The 17,449-nt window shown below is 37.4% G+C and overlaps 1 protein-coding gene across 2 annotated transcripts in view; it reads left to right on the forward strand.

Moving 5' to 3' along the window:
• Window positions 1–17,449, forward strand: part of RGS17 (regulator of G protein signaling 17) — a 199,337-nt gene that overhangs the window by 147,754 nt on the left and 34,134 nt on the right. The gene's annotated exons all lie outside the window — the stretch shown is intronic.

Genomic DNA, 17,449 nt, shown 5'->3' on the forward strand with positions numbered 1-17,449 from the left:
AAATTGGCTGGTACGTAGACAGATATTGCTAGTAAACAACTGTCTCTCCAGAAAAAATGTACATACAACATACTTTTAAGTTCAATCTGAATTATTAATATTTTTTCAGTCACTTTCTTGTCTAGACAATCAGCAAAACAAAAATAAATCATGCCCTGACTTCTAGTGTTTGCTGGTTTTCAGGGTGTAAAATGCTGTTGCTGAAAATTTAACAGAGGACTTGAGAGTGGATTCAGGCTGCCACCAGAACAGCCCTGGAAGTAGGCTAAGACAAGATAGGTAGGCCAGGAAAACCTAATGAGATTTGGAGGAGGAGTCCAGGAGCCTAGGTTCCAGTTGGTGAATCCTACTACCTGGTTATAAATATCTTTTGGTTTTAGTTCCCTGATTTGCACATTAAAAAGATAAGGCAAAATCCTCCCTAAGTTCTAACTCTAAAAGTCTATGATCCAACCATCTCTGTCAGTCATAGATAATGCTTCACCCAGTCCACTCTACCTTCTCATTTTACAGCTGAGGTGATTGGAGCACAGAGGAGTAAAGCAATTTGTCAGGTGTCATTGGTAATAGGTAATGGAGTTCTAGTTTGAATGCAAGTCTTCTGACTCCAAACTCCTCTACCCTTCTGTTTTAGCTTCAGAAGTCTAAATCACCTTCAGGTGAGTGAGAGGATTCCAGAGTTGAAATAAGAATTTTCATTTTCTCAGTTGAAATCCTCAGAAGGATCTGAACTGAATGGATCTTCCCTGGAGTAATGACTTTATTATGAAGTCTTCAGGAGGCTCCCTAATTAATTTACCTAAGATCTAGCATCAAAGACCAACTTTTGGGACCCAAATTGTGCTTTCTTTGGACCACTTTGATTATGTTTGAGATCTGTAAGAAGATCCCAGATGCTTGGAAGTCATCTTAAATTTTATGTGTCTAGCATGGTCTGAAGGAATATCTCCATGGTTTATTGACAGTTATGGAGATTTTCGTGTTCAGTTGCAGGTGACACTATAATATGTAAAGAAAAGTAGGATTTGGTGACTGATAGCCATTTCCGGATGATGACAAGGCACTAGCCTGGTCTAGAAAATTACTGCTTCATTATTCTCAATGGCACCTTTGTGCCAATCTGAATGATTTTATGTGATTTCCAAATGTGCTTTACATACTTCCCAAATGTCTGATTACAAGGGAAATGTGGGGAAGGAATGATGTCTAATGTATACATCCTTGACACTTAATCTCTGACTGCTTCGGGTTTAAGGAAAATAAATCTTAAGAGTGGATAGAAACACCCACTATAATTATTTATTTCTAGTAAAAAGGGGTAAATTTTACCTGATCTTCTCTAGCTCAGTGGAACATTTTATGGATTATTTCCAATTTTAGATCTCAAAATTAGTGTTTCCTTAAAGGGGACTGACCGGGAATGCCTGGTATTCATATATTCCTGTGTCACAAGGCTAAGATTTGTGACTTACAGAAATCATAACAGAAGGGAAAGATTTTTTTTTCAGAATTCTAGATAAGTATAATTATAGCTAACATTTTTATTGTTATAGCTCACAAGAGACATTGAAGTATAATAAATGAGCTATTAGAATCTAGCAGAGCTGAGTTTGAATCTTGTCTCTGACACTTACTAGCAGTGGGACCCTCTTTGAGCCTCAGTTTCTTCATCTGTAAAATGGGGATGATAATTAATACATATTTCACAGGGCTACTGTGAGATTCAAATGAGATAACATATATAAATCACTCTGCAAAATTTAAAGCATTATATAAATGTGAACTGTTACTTAAGTAATAATCATGTAAGGACAAGAATTATACTCATATTTTTCATTTTCTGCCCAATGCCATATGCCAGAGTAATTTATTTCAGTGGCCAATAGACTATCTTACTTTTCTGTCCAAATTCTATTTTGTAACTTTCTAAGACAAATCTATCAAAACGCAAAAGTTTTAGTTATTTCTGAGGGTGTATGTACTCAAAACTAGAGCAAGTTTGTAGTTAGAACCATAGTTTCATAAAGTTAAGAGAGACCTTAAATGTCATTTGGTCCAACCTCCTACCTAATGCAGGCAGACTTTCTATATCATCTCTGACAGATAGAGAGCCATGACGACTGATGCCTTGCTTCAAAGTCAAGAAATAGTCTTCAGATTGTATACAGTTGGCACATATTTGGTGAGGACTGTGCTTATTCATATTCAAAGAAGATTAGGGATACAAAAGATACTTTTTCATACACATAATTTATTCCTGGGAGTAAATCAGGAATTTTTGGAGCCTTCTTTGCATTCTTCTAAGCTACTAGCAAAAAATCCAGAAAATGGACATTTGTTGCCCTAAAAAGTGCTATTACATTCCAGTGAGTGTGCACTCCTTACAACAATACCCCCTGCAATATTCCTGACAGATACCGAGCCAGGTTGATCCATATCTTTTTTATGTGAAGTCAAGAAATGTGTACTAGAGAAACATTGTCAGAAATAACATGTATGCCAATGAATCTGGTAGGGAAGAAGAATGGCCCAATTTATATTACAAAAATTAATAAATTCTTATGTGCATGGTAGTATCTAGTTATAGTACAAGGAACAAAGAGGGCAAGGGAAAGGGAAAAGATGGCCTAAGCCAAATGTATCTTTTAACATTTACCAAATACAGAATAAGGCATCTTATTATAAATGAAAACAGTTCTTACTCATATTTTTTTAAAATAACATTACTTTTAAAATCTGACTGGGAAAAACAGTTTCATTAAAAGTATTCCTGACTTTAAAAAGAGAAATGTTCTTCAAATTTTCCAGGCTAGGTCAAAGGATCAGAACAAAAAGAAACAATGAAAAATGCAATTTAGGGACTCAAAAAAGTTAGGATTCAGATTATGAAGTAATTGTCATTTATGAAAACAAATAGTTGTCATTTAGTGGATTTTATTTCCTTTTAAGGAAATACGGTGCTAGAGAAATCCTGCTAATAAATACAAACATGTTCTATCAGCCTTATATACCAATAGCTTGTGGGGTGAGGAAAAATATTTTTTGTCTTAATCAAAATTTAATACCTGAATTTGCATTTCCCCTATTATTGCATGCCTAGAATCTCCCATTTCTAGCCAAGTCCTTTTGCTTTTGATATTAGCTTGGAGAATATGTCTTTGGCTATTGAAACTCAACTCTGTTTTCTTGTGGAGACAAAATTGACTAAGGTGGAAGGGGGTGAAGAGGGTGTGTTTTACAAATGCTCTAATACTTACCCTGGTTTACTCCCTCAAGAAGGCTACTCCCTAGGCCTCAGACCAAATCATCTACTTCCCCCAATGACAGGGACAAAGGAAACCTGGGTCAAGTATTGAGTCTGCTATTCACTTGCTGTGTGGGCAAATCAATTTACCTATCTGGGACTCAGTTTCCTCATCTGTAAAATTAAGGTTCTGGATTAGATGGTTTCTAGGGACCCTATTAACTCTTAACATTCTATGATTCAGCAGTTGGGGTTCTGCCTTTTCACTTCCTCAAGGCAAAACATAACATGTATTTCTGACCACCAAAGGGATTTATCCATTTGAAGGCCTAGTCCATAATGGTATATCTGAGAGTAATGAACCAGATTGCCCCTATAGCTGCTTCCTTCTTCTTCTTCTTAGGGCAGATTGGTTTGATAGGAGTTTCAGACTCATCTTAACCTTATTAGTTCAGTTAGTCTGTTCCTATGTATAACTGGGACAAACTAGACCACTAACAGTTGTTACAGCCACAGAAATCAAATGTATCCAACAGAATTCAAGGAAACAGAATTTTAAAATTATATTTTAAGCTTGATTTTCTTTAAGCTATACCTCAATTGTTCTAGATTCTGTGCTAATTTGTCTAGGTACCTGTTTACAGCATCTTATCCCATTTCCATCTCTAACTTATCTGCTACACTAAATCAGTAGGGTTTGGGGGGGTGGGGGTGGGGAGAAGTGTACTGAAAGGAAGGACTTCTACCTCTGCATATCTGGGTTTGATCTCTTAGCCCCATAGATCTGGAATCATGATTATCATGTGTTGTCAGAAAGGACACAGTAACGATGATAAGAAGGCCCTGAGCAAATTGCTTTAGTCTGCCCAAATTATTCTAAGCTTAGTCTGTATCAGAAAACCAATATAATAATAATAATAAATATATATGAAATAATTCTTTCTAATAGGGAAGCTCTCCTTGGCTGGGAAACCAAATTAGGTTCAGAAGGCCACTGGATGAATATATGAAATCAAAACCATGAAGGACAGTGAAAGAAAGTGGGTCAGTTTGGGGTCAAAGGTGTGTCCCAAGTTAATAACATCAACATTTCAGTGGCAGCTAGGTGGCACAGTGGATAGAGTTCTGGACTTGGAGTCAGGAGGACCTGAGTTCAAATTCAGCCTCAGATACTTGACACTTACTAGCTGTGTGACCCTGGGCAAGTCACTTAACCCCAATTGCTTCACCAAAAAGCAAAAACAAAAAAACAAACAAACAAAAACAATATCAACATTTCAATCTAGATTTCAAAATACAGGTTAGTTCAGGATGAAAGCCTCCAGATTCTAGAAATTCTAATTTTCCACCAAGGGAGATGTTCCCATCTTGAATTGTCACTTTAAAAATAATGAAGGTGTCTTTTTCATATTTCATGTTTGATATAAACTATTTTTTTAACTTTTCAATAACATTAACTAGTGAGTCAAATATAGCTTTGTGTATATACATTAGTGCACTCTAACAGGCACCGGTGGGTGTCCACACTTATAAGATCTGTCGTGATGCATTTAAGTGTTCATTCTTCTCAGAGAAGATTTGTCATGGACTGTATTTAGTAAATCAGCTAACCCTCCAAAAGCTAAAATTGTCTTCCCTTTGGACACATTTATTCATCGAGTTCCCAGACCACATGGCAGATCTGTCTAAGTAAATTTTGTATACTTCATAAATGTGCCCTTTGTTAGGTACCCCCACCTCCATTTTTCAGAGTCCAATTTTTAACAGCAGACTATAATGCAAGACAGTGCCAAAGTAGCATTCTATTTTGTCCTCTGAAGCTGCGATACTTTGGCTCTCTGGCAATGGAAATAATAAGTAGCATACTTTTAAAAGTCAAAGGATAATCCTCAAAAAGGAAAAAAAAATGGAAAATCCGTGTCTGCTTCTGTGATGAAGACACTACTCCCTGGAAATAAGTGTCTCATACACACAAGGTGAATCATCCATTAGTTGTGAGGCCCTGTTGAATAAATCAGTTCATTTAAACACTGTTACTGTGAAGGTCTTTTATGGCTCATCTCACATAAGGCTTAATTAGGTCTTTGTTTTTTTAAACTTCTGCACTGTAATTATAATTAGATTGACATAAAGATCCCTTATAATGAATGGAAATTTTTGAATTCCCATCCTGTCAAAACAAAGGTATATTTCAGCACATTCTGATTAATTCTGTAGACTTTTGATACTTTTATAAATAAATACTTCATTGAAATCCTACTTTGATACCTTAGAGCATGCAGGAGAGGTGACTTGATCCATGCATCACAACTAGCTATCATATCATATCTCTCTCTTCTCTCTTTCCTATTGTGGCTAAACTCTTTGAGAAGGCTGTCTACAACTAATGCTTCCATTTCCTTTCCTCTCACTCTCTTCTAAACTCTCTATAGTCTGGCTTCTGACCTTATCATCCAGTTGAAACTGCTGTATCCAAAGTTACCAATGATCTCTTATTTTCCAAATCTAATGGCTTTTTCCCAGTTTTTATCTTTCATGATCTCTTACAGCCTTTCATATATTCAATCCCTCTCTTTTCCTTTATTTTTTTTCCTTTCTAGGTTTTCTATGCATTATCCTGGTTCTCCATATACTTGTCTGACCTCTTCTCCTCTACTTTGTTGGATCTTCATCCAGGTCCCACTTCCTAACAGTAGATGTCCCCCAAGGCTCTTTACTGGGCTCTCTTCTTTTCTCCCCCCCTCATTTCAATTGGCAATCACATCAGCTCCCATGGATTTAATTATCATCTTTATGCCAATGATATTTAAATCTGTCTGTCTTCTAACCTCCAGACTCACAACTCCAACAAACTGAGTTTCTTGTAGACATCTTAAACTCAACATGTCCAAAACAGGAGCCATTATTTTCACTTTAAGACCTTCTTTCTTCCTCTTTCCGATTACTGTATTGGGTATCACCATCCTCCCAGTCACTCAGGCTCACAAACTAGGCATCCTTCTGAAATTCTCACACCCTCTCACCCTCCATTTCTAATCTGTTGCCAAGTCTTGTCCATTTTACCTTTGTGATATCTCTTGCATAAGTGCTCTTCTGTCCTCTCGCATTGCCACTACTTCAGTGGAGGCCTTTATTCCTCAACTATTGCAATACCCTGCTGGTTGGTCTTCTTGCCTTATCCTTCTCCCATTTCAACCCATCTTCTCACTCTTATCAGAGTGATCTTTTTTAAACCACACATCTGAATATGTCATTCTCCCTATTAAATAAACTCCAATGTTTCCAAATCACCTCCAGGATCAAATAGAAAACCCTCTGTTGGGTATTTACAACCTTTCATAACCTGACCCCCCTTTCCATCTTTCCAGTCTTTTATCACTTACACCCTTCACAGACTCTGAGATCCAGTAACACTGGCCTCCTTGCTGTTGTTCCCACAAGATATTCCCTCTGCAGACTCCAGCATTTTCACTGACTATCTATCCCTTGATCCTGGAATTATCTCCCTCATTTCTGCCTCCTGACTTCCCTGGCTCCCTTCAAGTCTCAGCTGAAGCCCTACTTTCTGCAAGAGATCTTCCCCAGTCCTCCTTAATTTTAGTGCCTTCTCTGCGTTGATTATCTTGTATGTAGTATACATAGTTGTTTGCATTTGTCTCCCCAAATAGACTGTAAGCTCCTTGAGAATAGGAACCGTCTTTTGCCTTTCTTTGTAGCCTTACCACTTAGCACATTACTTGACTTGTTGTTGTTCAGTTGGTTTCAGTCATGTCTGACTCTTTGTAGTTTTCTTGGCAAAGATACTGGAGTGGTTCACCATTTCCTTCCCCAGCTCATTTTACAGATTAGGAAACTGAGGCAAACAGGGTTAATTGACTTGCCCAAGGTGACACAGCTAGTAAGTATCTGAGGCCAGATTTGAACTTATGGAAGATGAGCCTTCTTGACCTGGCTTATAGTAAACACTGAATGAATACTTGTTAACTGACTTATTGACTAAGTCATACTTTTTCTTTCTTTCTTTCTTTTTTTTTTTTTTGCTTTTTGTGGTGAGGCATTTGGGGTTAAATGACTTGTCCAGGGTCACACAGCTAGTAAGTGTCAAGTGTCTGAGGCCAGATTTGAACTCATGTCCTCCTGACTTCACAGCTGGTGCTCTATCCACTACGCCACCTAGCTGCCCCCCTGGCTTCAAATTCTGACTCTGCCAACAGCAAGCTGCAGCATGTTGGGCAACTTGTTTCCTTTTTCTGGACCTGAATTCTGTATAATTTCTATGCATTCCTCCAGCTCTGGCTTTATGTAATTCTAAACATATGCTAATTGTAACCCTAGGGTGCCAATGGGGCTTCAGGGAAAACAGGAACATTAATGCGCTGTTGGTGGAGCTGTGAATTGGTGCATTCATTCTGGAAAGCAATTTGAAATTATGCCCAAGAAGTTACTAAGTTTTACATACCCTTTGACCCAGCAATATCATTACTAGCCCTGTATTCCAAAGGGTTCAGATGAAGAGGGAAATTGTGTGTGTGTGTGTGTAGAGCAGCTCTTTTTCTGGTGGCAAAGAACTATAAATGGCAGCTAGCTGGTATAGTGGATAGAGTGTTGTGCCTGGAGTCAGGAAGACTCATCTTCCCGAGTTCAAATCTGGCCTCAGATTCTTACTGGATATGTGACCCTGGGCAAGTCACTTAACCCTGTTTGCCTAGTTCCTCAAAAAATAATCTGGAGAAGAAATGGCAAATCACTCTAGTATCTTTGCCAAGCAAACCCCAAATGTGGTCATAAAGAGTTGTATACAACTGAAACAACTCAACAACAACAAATAACTACAAACTTAGTGGGTACCCATCAATTGGGGAATGGCTGAACAAATTATGGTTTATGAATATAATGGAACACTATTGTGTTATCAGAAACAATGAGGAGGATAGTTTTTCAGAGAAATCTGAGAAGCCATGTTTTGAACTGATGTAGACTTAAGTGAACAGAATGAGGGGAACAACTTATAGTATAACAAACACATTGTAAAAATTAACTTTGAAAGACAAATAAAAATGATAAGAATGTTAAAATTCTAAAACCAACCCTGATTCTAGAGGACAAATGATAAAGAATACTACACTCCTTCTGACCAAGAGGAAATAGTAGTCAATTATTCTTCTCTCTTAGGAGGTGGGTAGTATTCTTTTATTTTTATTTTTATTTTTTATTATTTTTAGGCAATTGAGGTTAAGTGACTTGCCCAGGATCACATAGCTAGTAAGTGCCAAGTGTTTGGTCTAAGGCCGGATTTGAATTCAGGTCCACTTCAGGGCTGGTGCTCTATCCACTGTGCAACCTAGCTGCCCCAAGAGGTGGGTAGTATTCTGAAACACACATTTTTGGACATGACCAATGTAGGAATTTCTTTTGATTGAGTACGTAATTTTTTATAGGTATTTTATTTATTTATTTGTTTTGGGGCAAGGGCAAGGTAGAAGCAAGATAAAATAAATGCTTATTAATTGAAAAAAATAAAATTTAATTAAAAAAAAACCACACACATCTTCATTTATGTATTTTATGGATGGTTAACTTCAGCCAGTGAGAATAGCCCCTCAACTTAGCTATCTTTTGAGAGCAGGGATTGTTCATCCTTTGTTTTTATATCTCCAGTGCTAGCACAGTGCCTAGAACATAGTAAACACTTAATAAATGCTTATTGATTGATCATTTCCCTTTCACTGAATTCATCTCTTGGCTCATAGCTGTCTGCCTTCTGATTAAAGTTTCATTGCAGTCCATCCTTTAGGCTTACATTTATGTGTATAAATTATACACACTATGCTCTTGCTTTTACTCTGTAGTTATTTCATGCATGTATAACTTGACTTCCTAACTAGAATTGAGATTGAAGGGCAGGGGCTCTGTCGTCTTTCTTTTTTGTGTCCAAGCAATAGACACTGGCTCTCAAACAACTGCTGAATAATGAGAGTGAATATTCCTGTCAGCAGTTCGCTCCAGTCCTCCCAACCTCCTCCCCACACACTCCCATTCTCAGCTACTAATCACCGTATACACTTAATACTTTAAGGAATCTTGATTTCATCAACGTGGGCACTCCTTTCACAGAGGCCATCACAAAGCCCTCGATGCCCTAATAGACAGTTTCCTGAGATCTTTTGCCAAAAAATATTTCCTTACCCTGTGACTAGCCTTCTGGCAAAGAACCAATCCCCACTCAGGCTGGTGTTGGGATGCCAGATACACAGTCTATAGCCAGAACTACACTCCAAGCCTTGTCAGCTTGGTAGCTACTGCCAGATCCCTGGCTGCCTTGGCATAGCAGACAAAATGAGATCCTTGCTCTCTACCCCACCCCCCTTTTCAAACATAAGTATTCCATCTGAATTGGTGGCTCTTTTCAGGCTTCTCTCTCTACTTTTCAGCAGATTTAGATCTCCAAAGAGGAATCTGGCTTGTCCTTTCACTGCAGATGCTTCTAAATGGCCTGTTTAGCAGATGCATAAGATTTCCTGCAGAAGTTATTTGCAATCATACATTCACTATCTATACACTTCATGCTAGCCTCAGAAAAGTGAAATAAGCCTTCTTTGGAAAGAAACACATCCTTAGAGGAAGTCTATATTTGATATTACACAATTCTTAGCACTTATGACAGAGATTCTTAACTTGAGGTCCACATATTTCCACAGAACAAATTTCAGGGGTCCATGAACTTGGATGGAGAAAAAAAAATTACATCTTTATTTTCACTGACCTTTGGTTTACTTTATAATCTATGTATTTTATGCATTTAAAAATGTGATTCTGGAAGGGGTTTCATCAGACTGCTAAAGACATCCATGACACAAAAAAAGGTCATAAGGATGTTGACTTATGGGATTGTTGAACTATCACTAATTTGATACTGTACAGAGTGTTCCAAATGGCTTCATGCCATTTTAAGCTACTGAAGCTTATCATTGCATTAAGATTTTTAGAAAATTGTATTCGAGTTATCACCATTTCCTTTTTGTACATTTCCATATGGGTGAGAACACATGGTTACCACCATGCTGTGCTGTGTTGTAGTGTCCAACCATAAGCTTTTGGTGAAAACCTAAGTACCATAAACTAGTGTGATAGGTAGACATTTTTGCATTGTTTCTTTGTGACGCGGGAGAGAGAGATCACTGAGACAGCAGAAACTGAACCTAGCAGTGCAATCTGAGCTGTGAGATTTTACTTTACCTCTAACAGTAACAGCAGTAGGTGATATTGCATAGCACTGTAAGGTTTGCAAAGCACCTCACATACATTATCTCATCTGATCCTCATTTTGCAGGTGAGGAAACAAGCTTAGAACAGTTAAGTGAATGCCCATGATTATTCAGCTACTGGTATTTGGATCCAGGTGTCTCCTGACTCTAAAGTCCCTAGGTCTTCCCACTGCACTACCATGTCAACCACTGAGGCAATGAAGTGTTGCCTCTAGGCATATGTATCAGTAACTGATCTGGGATTGAATCTTCTCCAGTTCCTCTGCCCTCACCCATCCACTAAATAATTGGGGGAGAGGGTATTATAATCAGTACTTGCAAAGCCAACAAATTGCCTAATGATGCATGTTTCATCATTTTCCAGTGAAGTGATCCCCAGTTTAGCATTAAAATTTGCACTGAATCCCCACAGTCATTGCTGAAGTCTCCAAGGACCAGAGCCTTTCTGAGCACCACAGATTATTATCCAGTAGCCAAAATATTTCTAAGAAGACAAACTATACTTAGTATGTGGAAGAGCTACTTTCCTAATCAAATCCTTTAAGAGACGGTCTTGAAATTTCTCCTACTATCCATCCAAGTACGCATCATGTATCATACGATTAAAAACAGGTTGGCTTGCAGTTGTGTTTCTAAGATAACGAAGATGATTCTTGCCATCTTATCACTAGGACCAGCCTCTAGCAAAATTCTCAAACTAAGGGAAATTTGTCTCCAGCACCTTTTTATACATTCCCACACCCCAAATCCCCAGCACCTTCATTTTTTTTTTTACTATCCATCCCTCTTATAAATTTTTCTTAGAGCCTCAATTCATAATAACATGTAAATGACTCATAAAAGTCTAAAATGCTACTCCTCTCTGGTATTTGAATCTCTACAGGGATCAAAGCCCTAAGCTAAAGGATGAAGCTCCAATAGTGTTATTCAAGTAGCAGTCATCTGACAGGTGAGACTATTTAGATGATCCTTCTGAAACTGTAAGAATAGGCAACTCCTTGAAATGAAAAGGGATAATACCACCTGTGATTCCCCAGGTTAGTAAATCCTAAACTGTAGTCTGTGTTTCGTGACATTCCTCTTTGTATCCTATAGACTAGTCTCTTGTATCATACAGTGGAAGAAAGAATATTGTACTTGAGGTCAGAAGAGATCTGACTTCAAATCTTGTCTCTGATATTTTGTGGCTATGTAACCACGGGCAAATCATTTCATCTATAAGATAGGGTAAAAATATATGAAGTACATATTTCTCAGGCCTTTTTTAAGAATCAAGGGAGAGAATAGGTGAAGTACTTTGCAGGCTCTAAAGTACTGTGTAAAACATCAGCTCTAATTATTATTATTGTTTTATATATGTAGATAAAGTATATATGTGTGGGTAAATACATTTTTTATGGTTTTATGGCTCAGTGTCCTATCTGGGTGATCATTGACATTAGTATGGTCTATGATAATAATCTGGATCCATCATAGCTTATTAGTTAAGTTCTCCAGGATATTTTGAGCTCTGTGTTTGTAATATGAGGATTTGTCATCTGCCAGTCAATGAAAGATGGCAAGCTTCTACTGTATAGTCCTAGCTACCAGGTTATGTCTTATTAGTCATTTTATAGATGTTAAAATTTCATTTATTTTTTCTGTTATTGTCATTACTACATTCTCTTTTTCAATTATTACTTATTGCTGTTATTGTTGTAGCAGTCTTTATGTTATAAATATGAAAATGTATGTAATTTTGTACTGCTATGAGGTACAGCATAGTACAATCAAAAGAACCCTGGTTATGAAATCAGAGGACTTGAGTTCAAATCCTGACACCGCTACTTACCTATATGACCTTGTTCAAGTCTTTTAACCTCTCTCAGCCTCAGTTTTCTCATCTGTAAAATGAGGGTGTTAGATGACCTCTAAAGTCCCTTTTGTCTCTAAATCTAAGATATTATGACTTAATAACTCCACTAATATCCAAATAGAATGACAAATCAATGGGTAGAGATGACAGGGTTCTCAAAGGCTATGCCAGCAGACTGTAAGAGCTCCTAATCAAACTGGAAAGGCTATAATTAACAGTAACAACTAAGAATAGCTAGCCTTTATGTAGTGCTTTGAGGTTTGCAAAGTGCTGTTCAAGTATTATCTCTGCTATTCTCATAGTATCCCTGGGAAGGCTGTGCTAGTATTATCTCCATTTTACAGATGATGAAACTGAGGAAGGATGAAGTTAAGTGACTCGCTCAGCGTCTCCCATCCAATAGGTGTCTGAGGCTAGAATGTGAACTCAGGTCTTTCTAACTCCATTGAGCCACCTCCTACCTTTGAGAATGATACACACAAAGGATTGTCTGTCACCTGAAAAGCAGTCTAGCCAAATTCAGGAGACATTCATCAACAGAAGCATGAAAATAGAGTGATTAATGTTTTGATCCATAGCAACTGACTGAGATAGAGGGGTTGCAATCTGTATTGGTGAAAAGAATGGCCATTGATGAGATCTTGTGCCTTTAAAGTATTGAATTATAAATTGACAATTGATTTATACCTCTTGTTTGTACCTTATTAAAAGCAAGTTTCATCCCTTCCTTTGAGTTGGGCAAGCATTGTATTTGTTATATTTTTCTTTTGGGAAGCAAGTAACATGTAAGGTATATGGAAGAAGCATTACAAGTCAGAAGCTCTGGTTTCTAGTCTTGGCACTGACTCTAACTACATGACCTTGGGGAAGTCATGAGCCTCTGTTCACTCATCTGTAAAATGAGGGGGGTTAGAATAGATGATCTCCAAGTCCTTTCTGGCTTTAATATTCTAGGGGTGCCTATGATGAAGAAGAACCAGGTTGTGGCTTTTGCCCTCATAATAAAGCTATTTGAAGATCTCTAAACGTAAAAAAAAAATGCTGCCTCTGAATCAGGCTGGCCTCCAGACACCCCCACTCAGTATGGGAACCCACAGCCTAGCATTCCTCCTTCAGACATATTCTGGAAATTAAGGGCTCCCTCTGCCTTCCACATAACATATACTGTGGTTTCACTGTGTGTAGTAAAATCCCCAGGGTACAGAACTCACTTTGTGCTCCCTTGCATGTAGCAACCCTTATGGGAATTGGATATACTCATACATTTAATCTCTTTGCCTCATGGATTTCTCTGGGGAACCACTCAAAGATAAACCACAGGGTGAATTAAAATGTTAAGCTATTGTACATACCAAGTCCCATGGGATAAGGAGTTAAGGCCAGCATTAAAACTCTCTCTTAGGAGAACCCTACTGAGATGTGGTAGCTGTGGGTCAGATGGGGGAAAGAAAAGGAATGCTGAAGAAAGCTAGTCAATTGGGCAACATTTTTGATAGTTTCAAAAAAGGAAGTCTAACATCCTACAAAATATTTATTGGCTAACAAAAATGTTACCATTGGTTCCCAACCAACCAGTATCATAGCAATGGTGCATATAATGGAAATAAGTGTTACTGTCTGTGGAATATTTCGTCTATGTTTACTAAAATCCCCACAATCTTTTCTTTTTTTAGGGTTGACCTACTCTCTTTCAGGGTCTAGGTCTTTTAGGCTTGTTACAATTTGCGTGGCTATTTTAGGATGTAATCCAAGTCTCATTTGTTCTTTCTTTCCTGAGTAGGAAGAGGAAATCCTTTTCTATGAATATGCAGTTGATTGTATAATGATTCTGTTAAATTTTATATTAGAATTATTTCCAACACTACATAATTCAAAACTTTGTTGCGAAACTCAGTAGAGAACTTGATAATATATATTTAATGCTTAGAAATGTTATCTATTGAGAGACCTAACCCTTTCTAGTGGCTCTCTTATATTTAAAGTTACCCTACATTATTTAGAAATCATAAATTCTTCGAGGAGATATACAAACAAAAATAATAAGTGGGGGAGACTACAGCTCAGCACCCCACCCTCATTTCAAAGAGATCCATCACCTTTAGGGACCACATATTCTTTTATGACTTCTTTCTCTCTATCCTCCTCTCCTCCTTCTCTGTCCTTTTTCTCTTCCCCTTTTTTCTCTCTTCCTTTCCTCTTCTCTCTCCCTCTGCTCTTTCCCACTCTCTTCACCTTCAAACTTCTCTATTCTTTCTGTTTCCCATTTCCCTCTCCCTTCTGCTCCCTCTTACTCTCGTCCTTCAGGCTTTAATCTTAACCTCTCCTACAGAGAGAAAATCCCGGAAGGTCCTCTTTTCACCGACATTGAACAATTACATGTTCTCATTCATGTATAAAACTTATTGCTGAATTTAAGAGACCTTTCTCCAGTCCCAGGTCTACCACATGACCTTTGGCAAGTCACTTTTAACATCAGTTTTGGCTTCAGGTTCTCAGTTTCATGTTCTGTTGTTAGACAAGATAATTTCTTCTGTTGTTTCTAGTCCTAACATTCTTTCATCCCCTATGGCCCAATTTTCACTTTGCCTGCAATCCCCACTAAGCAATTTTAGCATCAGTCTACAGATTCACTACACACACATATTCTCAAAGGTTATCTTCAGTTCCCCTAAATAGGGGACACATTTCTAAGATCAAAATCACAAAAATTTAGAGCTGGAATGGATTGAAGGGGGTAGGGCACTTTGTCTAATGTATTCATTTTACAGATAAAGAAGCTGCAATTTGTAAAGATTAAGTGACTTTCTGAAGAAAACTAATAAACTTAAGATTTGAACTAAACTCTTCTACCTCCCTATCCAGTGCACTTACAACCAGGCAGCTTCCTGCCCCCTACCAGGCCACTGAGTATACCTTTTTGAGGATAAGACATGGATCATTGAATAAATGCCTGTATATCCACTGATTGATTTTAGTTTCCATTCTCTACTTTCTAATCTGGGAGCATTTCACCTGAAGTTAGGGCCTTGAGTTCCAACTTCACTCACTCTTTTAAAACAGTCTGATCATAGGATCATAGATTTAAAGATAGAAAGAATTTAGAAATCATCTAATCCACCCTGTTAATGTTACCATTGAGAAAATGGGACTGGGAGGGGTGGGGTGGGGTGTGGGTCAAGTAAAATTCCCCCAGTCAAAAAGGTAGTAAAAGACTAATCCAGGAATCAAAACCAATTATCTTTTCACTACTTGATGTTGTCTTTCTGATAATGGGTTATCATCTGATAAGAGGATCCATTTCTACCTTTTCACATCCAGGAGATTTGTTTTCCCACAGTCACTTACTAACTTGATTACAGCGTAGGGGCAAAATTACTATGGGATAGAAGAACCTAAAATAGGTTTAAAATCAAACTGGAGATTGAAATAGAAAGTTCTGATAACTGGCATGTGTTATAAAGCAAGAGGACCTTTTATAAATATTCAGTACAGTAATTCTGTTATAGTTTTAAAATGAATTCCATTAAGAAGGAAAGTTTTTGCCCAAATAAAAATATTTTGAATCCCTAACTGGACAGAAGCATACTGAGTACTGTAGTTGCTTTTAAAAGTTTCTCCATATGCTGCTCCATATAGTGCCTAATAAATCCTTAGCACATTTTTCATGGTTTCCAACAAAAATGTATGCATGCAAAAACATGTTTTTGAGAGCTCTCTTCTAAAATCCATCCTTAACCAAAGAACTTCTTAGTCCCTAAATCAGTTGTCCAGTACTTTCATTTTTCTTCAAGTGTAACCATTCCTATGAGTGAAAGAAATCTGAGAAAAAATGACTGCATCATAAAGTCATTTTCACTTCCAGCCCAAATTGCATTTGAAATTAAATTAATGAAAGCACCTCTCTTTGGTCCTAGTTTTTTGTTTTAAGAAATTTCCCTGCTGGTGATGGTTTATTAAACCACTACACTTTAAGATCTGAATAATTTACCCCTAAAGTGTGACACTCCTTCCTCACTCCCACCCCCCAGGACCCAGAGGCTGGATATTATCTCATAATAGCAAAGACATTCAGATGAAAAAATCACTTCTTATTATTGTTGATAGCTTATATTAAAGGAAAAGTAAAATGTTGATAAGATTCATACACACTAGTTTTTAAACAGGCTAAAATGCACCCAAATCCAATTAGTTTTAAGTGCTACAATCTAGAAAAAGAATTCTGTAAATAATGGCAAGCAACTTTTTCTTTGAATTGTTAACCTGGTTCTTTTTTTCTACCCACCCCCATTTAATAGACTAATTTTTTGTTTTTGCCTACCTAAGATTCAAATTTATTGAACTTAAGTTGAATGGTTTCAAATTACTTAGAAACATTTAAAAAGCTAAAATATGTGTCTAAATGAACACTTAATAAATTATACATATACATATGTATATATTACATATATAATGCTTTCCCTATTCATTTGGATTCAATGAAAAATCATCTGGAATAGTTAACACAGCCATCTAGTGGACAGTTTTTATAGCTTAGTGCTCTCACTTGTTACAAGATTTCAGTTTATGAAATGAAATCTTAACATAAAACACTTAGCTCTGGCGACAGAAATCATATGTAAATGAAATTTTAGGGGCATTTCCCTTAGGGCTTATCTTTTCCAATTACTGTACATGCATTTCTAGGCACAAATGTCTCACTGCCCCATTTTCCAAAGGGTATACTTGAGCAAGTTTCTCTGATAAAGGTCTAATTTTTGAAATATATAGGGAACAAATCAAATTTACAAGAATAAGAAAGAGCCTTTCCCCAAATGATAAATGGCCAAAGGCTATGAACAGGCAGTTTATATGTACCCTTTGACCCGCTACATCTGTACCCAGAGAGATCAAGGAAATAGGAAAAGGACACATGTACAAAAAACGTTTATAGCAGCTCTTTTTGTGGTAGCAAAGAACCGAAAACTGAGAGGGTGCCCATCAAGTAGATTGGTAGGGCCATAACTAGGAATATTTTAATCAGGGGCAGAAATAGTTTTTAGTGCAGTGAGGGAAGTAGTACAAAGTTCAAACCACAAGTGTCATCTC

This window comes from Phascolarctos cinereus, unplaced genomic scaffold, assembly GCF_003287225.1.
Source record: "Phascolarctos cinereus isolate Bilbo 61053 unplaced genomic scaffold, phaCin_HiC Scaffold_5;HRSCAF=322, whole genome shotgun sequence".
In the NCBI taxonomy this organism is placed as follows: domain Eukaryota; kingdom Metazoa; phylum Chordata; class Mammalia; order Diprotodontia; family Phascolarctidae; genus Phascolarctos; species Phascolarctos cinereus.